Consider the following 8,111-nt stretch of genomic DNA (forward strand, 5'->3'; position numbering starts at 1 on the left):
TCATTCCATCTGTCTACACAGTTGTTTATAATATTTTACTTTGCCTTCTCAAGCTACTCTTTGCAATCATCTGTTAAACTGTTAAACTCTGGATCATTTTCCTTTTGTTTCAGCTTCTTGTTGATGTTCTAGTACAAGTTTTAGGGTCTCTTCTGATATCTAAGCAAAATACTGCTGAAGATTACTAAAAAAACAACTTAGTACATAGAAAAAAACTGTCAGAAGTTCAAGCAGGATTTAGAAGAGGACACAGCTCTATGGATGTCTAAAAAATATTTTATTATACTATTTTTTTGGAGGCTCATGTGTGAAGCTGTTGGGTTCTGGAGGGTAGGTTCTCTTGGTTTAGGTAAAAGTCAAGTGTAAACTGGTCATCTTTTTATTTCATTCACAATCATGAGCAGACTGGTTGGTTGCCTGGATATACTGAATTTAGCTGACAATCACCTATGTGCTGGAAGCCTCTTGTTTAAATCAAGGAAGACCAGGTGGGCGGTCCTTTGTATTTAAATGTCAGGCCTGATGTTAATTGTGTCTGGGAAGAACATTATTCTAAGTAGTAGAATTTCTCTGCTTAGATAACTTGGGGTTGCTATAATACTGAATGCTGTGCTACTACTGTTTCAAATACCATAATGGTTATCCATGGGGAACAGTGTTCAGTAGAGCTCTCACATTTAGACAGGCTTACAAGTAAGATTGGCTTCCACTTCCTAAACAACATGCATTTAAAACTATTTGAATATTAGAGAAATTAAAATAGTTATAGAACAGGTTTCAGATCCCTTGTTCATAGTGTATGAATCTTACTTGACTAAATGGCACTTAACAACAACAACAACTACAACAATGCTATTTTAATGTCTAAAAGTACTCCCAAATTCACTTTCTTTGCATCAGAGAGCTGGACCATGACAAGGGATGTTAGAAGGAGAACTGATGCCTTTGAGCTATGGTGCTGGAGAAGAGTGATGAACGTACCATGGACTGCTAGGAGAACAAACAGATTTGTCCAAGAGAGGGTGAAGCTGGGCTTCTCCTTGGAGTCAAGGATTCTGAAGCTTCATCTAACATACTTTGGACATGTTGCAAGGAGGGGCCAGTCCGTGGAAAGAGACATCATATTTGGGAGAGTAGAGGGACAGTACAGGAGAGGAAGACCCTGGATGAGATGGATTGATTCAGTGATTGGGGTGATGGGAGTAGGTCGGTAAGAGACAAAGAGATTGGCACAGGATATAACAGGATTTAGGGCTCTTGTACATAAGGTCACTATGAGTCTCAAGCAACTTGACAACAACAACAATGGGTGACTGAAATGAATACAAAAGCTAGGATTCAGGAAGAAATATAAGTAGTTGGGAAACATGGACTTGGTGATAGAAATGAGGCTTGGGATAGAATAATAAATTCTGCACAATCAATGATTGATTCATTGCAAATATCTTTTATAAGAAATATACACACAGGTTATATGCATGGATTTCACCTGATGGTATGCACAGGAATCAGTTCAATTATATATGTGGAAGAAATCACTAGAGAAGTTCACTAAAAATCACTAGACCAGGTACTAATTGTGCAACAGACAATCAACTACTCATATGCAAGTCCAAATTAAAGGTAAAGAAGATCAAATCAAATCCACAGGAATAAAAATTCCATCTTGAGTTTATCCCCCCTAAATTTTAAAACCAACTCAGTGAACAAAGACCAGAGGAACTTTGGAAAGATGTTAAGAATATTATCCATGAAGAATGCAAAAGGTCATTGTGAAAAAGAAGGAAGGAAAAAAGACCAAAATGGATGTCAGAAGAAATTCTGAATATTACACTAGTGCACCAAGAAGCCAAAGGCAAGGGAAGAAATCAAGAAGTTAAGGGGATGAATAGAAGACTTCAAAGAGGAGTTTGGGAAGACAAAGCAAAGTATTATAATGAAATGTGCAAAGACCTGGATTCAGAAAATCAAAAGGGCTGAACTAAAAAAAAAATTTAAAAAAATAAAATAAAATAAAAAAGGGCTGAACTCAGCATTTCTTAATCTGAAGAAACTGAAGAACAAATTCAAGCTATGAATTACAATACTTAAGAATGTTATGGGCATAACATTGAATTATCCAAGAAATATTAAAAGAAGATGGAAGGAGTATACAGAGTTACTATAACAAAAATAATTAGCTGACACAGAAGAATTTCAAGAAACAGCATATGATCAAGAGGCAATGTTGATTAAGGAGAAAGTGCAGACTGTTCTGAAAGACTTGGTAAAAATAATGCCCCAGGAATTGATGAAATATCAATTAACATATTTCAACAGATATTGCCCTGGATATTCTGACCAGATTGAGACAAGAAATCTGGAGGACTACCTACCCAACAGACTGGAAGAGATCCATAATTATATACATTCCAAAAGAAGGTAACTCGACAGAGTGTGCAAATTGTTGAAAACATCACTAATATCACAGGTAAGCAAAATCCTGCTGAAGATTATCCAAAACAACTTGAACAGTACATTGACCAAGAACTACCAGAAATACAAGTTGCCTTTAAAAGAGGTAGTGACCCTAGAGACATTACCGCCAATGTCATATGGACCTTGAAAAAAAAAGCAAAGAGTATCAGAGGGATGTCTATCTATTTTACATTAACTATGCAAAAGTATTTGACTGTGTGGATCACAACAAATTGTGGCTAATCGTGAGAAGAATGGGAATCCCAGAATACTTGATTATGCGCATGGGAAACCTATACTTAGACTATGAAATGGTCATAAGAGCAGAGCAAATAAACACTACATGGTTTTTCCATGCCTTTTAAATCTATATGCAGAACAGATCATTCAGGAGGCTAAGCTTTATGAAGAGAAGTGTGGCATCACAATTAAGGGAAGACTCATCAACAACCCACATTATGCGAATGACACAACCTTGTAGGCTAAAACTGAGGAGGACCTAAAATGCTTGCTGAAGAAATTTAAGAACTTTAGCCTTCAATATGGATTGAAGGTTAACATCAAGAAGGCAAAAATTCTGACCACTGGGGCTAATTGACAGCACCAAAATAGATAGGGAAGAGATTGAAGTTTTAACAATTATAGCTTGCTTTGCTTCACTATCCACACTTCTGCCACCAGCAGTCAGGAAATAAAAAAAACAAATTGCTTTGGGAAAATCTGCTGTCAATGATGTCAGTTTAGAGACCAAGGTGCACCTAATTCAGGCTATGGTCTTCACAATTACTTGCTATGCAAGAGAGCTTGATTATGGCAGAAGAAGACTCGATGTCTTTGAGTTGTGCTGGAGAAGAGTCTTGAACATACTATTGACTGTAAGAAAACAAATAGGTCTGTCTTGGAGAAAGTGAAACCAAATTTCTCCTTGGAGGTTAGGATTTTGAAGCACAGTCTAACATACTTTAGTCACATGGCTAGAAAGGACAGGTCATTGAAGGCCATCATGTTCAGAAGAGTGAAGGGACAGCACAGAAGAGGAAGACTCCAAATGAACTAGACGGATACAGTAACTGAGGTAGGAGTGTTGGACTGAGTGAGACTGGCTAAGGACAGGGCAGACTTTAGAACTGTTGTACATAGGGTTGCTTCCAGTCCCAGTTGACTTGACAACACCTAACAACAACATGATACCTTTCATAGTGTTATTACTGGGTCATATTGTTGTTATATGCTGCTGAGTTGAGTACAATTGATGAAACTATGAACAGCATATATGAACCTTGTGTTATACTGTTACATTCTCATGATCTCTGGCAGACTTGAGGCCATTCCTGCAGTATCTGGGTCAATCCACATGGCTAAGGGTCTGCCTCTCTTTCTCATGCCCTCCACCTTCCCAAGCTTGATGCTCCTTTTCCAGAAATAGCCTCCCCTTTCTAGTTGCCCAAAATTATTTGAGATGAAGCTTTATCACCTTTGTATCCAAGTAGTACTCTAGCTACATCTTCTCCCAGACTTATCTGTTTATTTGTATGGCAGTCCATGCGATATTCAAGGTTCAAAGGTATCAATATTTTTCTGTCATTCTTGTTAATTTTCCAGTTCTCAGATTCATAGCAAGTGATTGAAAAGACAATAACCTGAAAGATGTGCACTTTAATCCTCAAAATTACATTATTGCTCTTCAATAATTTGGAAAAGTCCTAGATGGCTGATTTTCCCAGTGCAATACTTCTGATCTGACTGCTGGTACCAAGTTGATACAAATAAGATGAAGTCGTTGTCATTTTCAATCTTTTCTTCATCTATCTTGTTGTTACCCATTGGTGCAGTGGTAATAATTATTTTTCTTAACATTGAGAATCTATATTCACATTTTTAGGAAATGTTAAACTTAATTACACAGTAGTTGTACCATTTATAATCCCTCAATCAGTGCATAAGAATTTAATTTTTTTCTGCATTCTTAGCAAAATTTATTGTTTGTTGACCTATTTAACTTTGTTATTGTCAATGGGATGTGACCTCTCTCATTATTGTTTTGATTTGAATCTCTCTGATTATGAGTGATTTTAAACAAACCCTTACGTGTTCATTGACCATTAAAATGTCCTCCTAGATAAAGAGGAATTTTTCATTTTTATATTCCATTTTGTGATTGAATTATTGGTCTTCTTTTGGTGGTGGCAGTGTGATGTTAGATGGCTTTAAATCGAACATGACCCATAGAAACCCTTTGTGTCATTAACCATTTACATATCCTCCTAGGTGATAAGTTTTTTTCATGCTTATTTGTGATTCAATTATCAGTCTTTTCCTGCTGGAGGCAGGGTTTTGTTGTTGTTGTATGGCTTTAACTCGAACATGATCTAAAGAAATCCTATGAACAGTAGATCTGAATTCTAACCTGTGCTGTGCCATCCTCATACTTCCTGACAATTAGAGCTGATTGCAGCAGTCACTGGATCCATCCATCTGGTTGAGAGTCTTTCTTTCTTTCACTGACCCTCCACTTTTCCAAGCAGGATGTCCTTCTCCAAGGAATAACCTCTCCTAGGAACATGCTGAAAGTATGTGAGACAAAGTTTTGTTGTATTTGCCTCCAAGGAACAACACTCAGGCATTAGCAATACCATGACCATGAAGGTTGTCTCCTCAAGGTAAAGCTCATCCATTGTTCTCCAGATGTCCTGACCCCTGCAAATTCTCCAAATGTGGAAACTTGATTGCATAATTTGTGGTAGTGAGAGACTAAAAGTAAAGAAAAAAAAGTGGAGGCAGTGTAGCATTATGTAAATTTTAGTTACAACTTCTTTGTCTGTAATGTCATTGTCAAACAATTTTTCCCAATCTGTCAGCTTTCTTTTTACGCTCTTGAGAAGCTTTTGGATTGTTGTTTGTTTTTTTTAAATGTGAACAACAATCTAATTTTTAGATAAAGACGCAATGGTGATAGAGGAGAAAGTTCGAGCTGCTTTGAAGGAGTTGGTCAAAAACAAAGAGCCAGAAATTGACATGGAATACAAATTGACATATTTCAATAAACAGATGCTGCTCTAGACATGCTCATCAGGTTGTGCCAGAAATCTGAGGACAAGTACCTGGCCAACTGACTGGAAGAGAATCGTATTCATTTCCTTTACCAAAAAGGATAACATGACAGAGTATGGAAATTATCGATCAATATCTCAAATATCACACACAAGCAAAATCCTGCTGAAACATATCCCAAAATAATGACAGAGAACTACAAGAAATATAAGCTGAGTTTAAAAGATGTTGTGGCACTGGAGACCCTGCCAATATCAGATGGATCTTGGTTGAAAGCAAAGAGTCTAGAGGAATATCTATCTGTGTTTCCTTGACTATATAAAGACATTTGACTGTGTCGAGCACGACAAATCATGGCTAACCTTGAGAAAAATGAGACTCCCAGACCTCTTGATTGTGCTCATGTGAAATCTATACTTGGACAAAGAATCAGTTGTCAAAAGAGCAACACTGCATGGTTCAAACTCAAGAAAGGAGAGTGTCAGGGATGCATCCTGTCTATACCTTTTCAATCTGATTGAGGAACAGATCAGTCAGGAGGCTGGGCTCTATGAGGAGGAATGTGGCATCAATATTGGAAGAAGGCTCTTCAAAAATCTTCATTGCGCAGATAGGACAACCTTGCTTGCTGAAATCGAGGAGGATCTGAAGCATTCACTGCAGAATGTCAAAGTCCACAATCTTTTATACGCACTAAAGCTCAAGAAAACAAGTGTTCTCACAACCGGAGCAGTTGATAGCATCATGATGGATGGAGAGAAGACTGAATTGTTACAAATTTCAGCTTGCTTGGTTTCACAATCAACACTTTGGCATTAGCATTTCACAATCAACAATTTGGCATTAGCATCCAGGAAATCAAAGGATGAATTTTACTGGGCAAATATGCTGTCAGAGACCACTCCAGAGTGCTATACAGTAATGTCAGGTTGGGGACTAAGGTGCACCTTATCAAAGCCACGGTCTTTGCAATTACTTGGCATGCATCAGAAAGCTGGACAATGACTAAATATGACAGGAGAAGTTATGATTTTGAATTGTGGTGCTGAAGAAGAGTATTGAACATACCGTAGACTACCAAAAGAACAAAGAGATCTGTCTTGGAGAGGGTGAAACCAACTTGCTTTCTGGAGGGAAAGATTTTGAATCTTTTTCACATACTTTGGGCACATTTCTAGGTGAGACCAGTCCTTGGAGAAGGACCTCATGTTTGGAAGTGTGAAAGGACAGCACAGGAAAGGAAGACCCTGGATCATACGGATTGACATGGTAGGTAAATTGGGTAATGCAGGTAGATGTGTCAGAATCAGTGAGACTGGCTTAGGACATGAAAGGGTTCAGAGTTATTGCACATAGGGTCATTATGAGTTGCAGGCAACTCGAAGACACCTAAGAACAACAACAAAAAATTATTCATTGATTTTATCGTCTCCTGATTGTGCTTTTCTTTCTTTGCCGATGCTTGCAAGTTTATTTATGACATAGACTTTTGATGTTTTGTTTTATTCTTTTTAGTTGACTGTAACTCATAGCACTCAAAGAACAACAGATTTGAACATAGCCATATCAAGTACCGTATTTTTCAACTCTGATATGCATGAGCCCTCTGTTACACCACTCTGTCAATCAATCTATTATACTGAAGTTCTTTTGCACTTTTGCTAACTCAACCTTTTAAAATATGATGTCTCTCTCCAAGGACTGACCCCTCCTAACATGTCCAGATTATGTGAGACAAAGCTTCATAACCATTGCTTCCAAGGAGTACCTTAGGCACACTTCCTCCAAAATATACTTGCTAATTCTTCTGGCAGTTCAAGGGATGTTCAGTACTCTTTTCCAACAACGTCACTCAAAGGCATCAATTATTTTCTTCACCTTTGGTCATTGTCCACCTTTCAAATGCATAACATGTAATCACAATGTGTTCTAACATGTGGGAGATTCTGAAGATGGTATAGAATAGGCCAAAATTCAGTTCTGTTCATAGGATCTCTATAAGTCCTGACTTACTGAAGGACACATAGCAACAATAAGGGCAGACGGGTGTGAGAATTAATGTAAGCGTAAGAAGTCCTAGATTAAGTGTTCTTTTCTATTTCAAATACTAAAAGAGCATGTGAACAATAAAATTACCTAGGGGGAGAGGCAAGTGAAGCTATAATGGAGCTTTTTTCCTAAGGGCTGTAATTGAATTTTTAAAATTCATTTTATTTGAACATTTTATCAGCTCAATAGAGCAGCCAACAGCTGCGTGTATGGTAAACATAGCAATACTTTTACCCTGAAGTACATCTCCAAGTTAAAAGAACATAAATTCTCACAATGTAAATAGACACCATCATGATGTTGTTGTTGTTGTTATGTGCCATCGAGTCGTTTCCGGCTCATAGCGACCCTATGCAAAACAGCTCTGAACCCTGCTCTATCCTGCGCCAACCTCACCGCCTCTGACACATCCATCCCGATTACCCCAGTCACCGAATCAATCCATCTCATAGAGGATCTTCCCCTCCTGCGCTGTCCCTCCACCCTCCCAAGCATGATGTCCCTCTCCAAGGACCCGTCCCTCTTGGCAACATGTCCAAAGTATGTCAGACGAA

This window comes from Elephantulus edwardii, unplaced genomic scaffold (assembly GCF_000299155.1).
Source record: "Elephantulus edwardii isolate Elephantulus edwardi_28Jun2011 unplaced genomic scaffold, EleEdw1.0 scaffold00133, whole genome shotgun sequence".
NCBI lineage: Eukaryota > Metazoa > Chordata > Mammalia > Macroscelidea > Macroscelididae > Elephantulus > Elephantulus edwardii.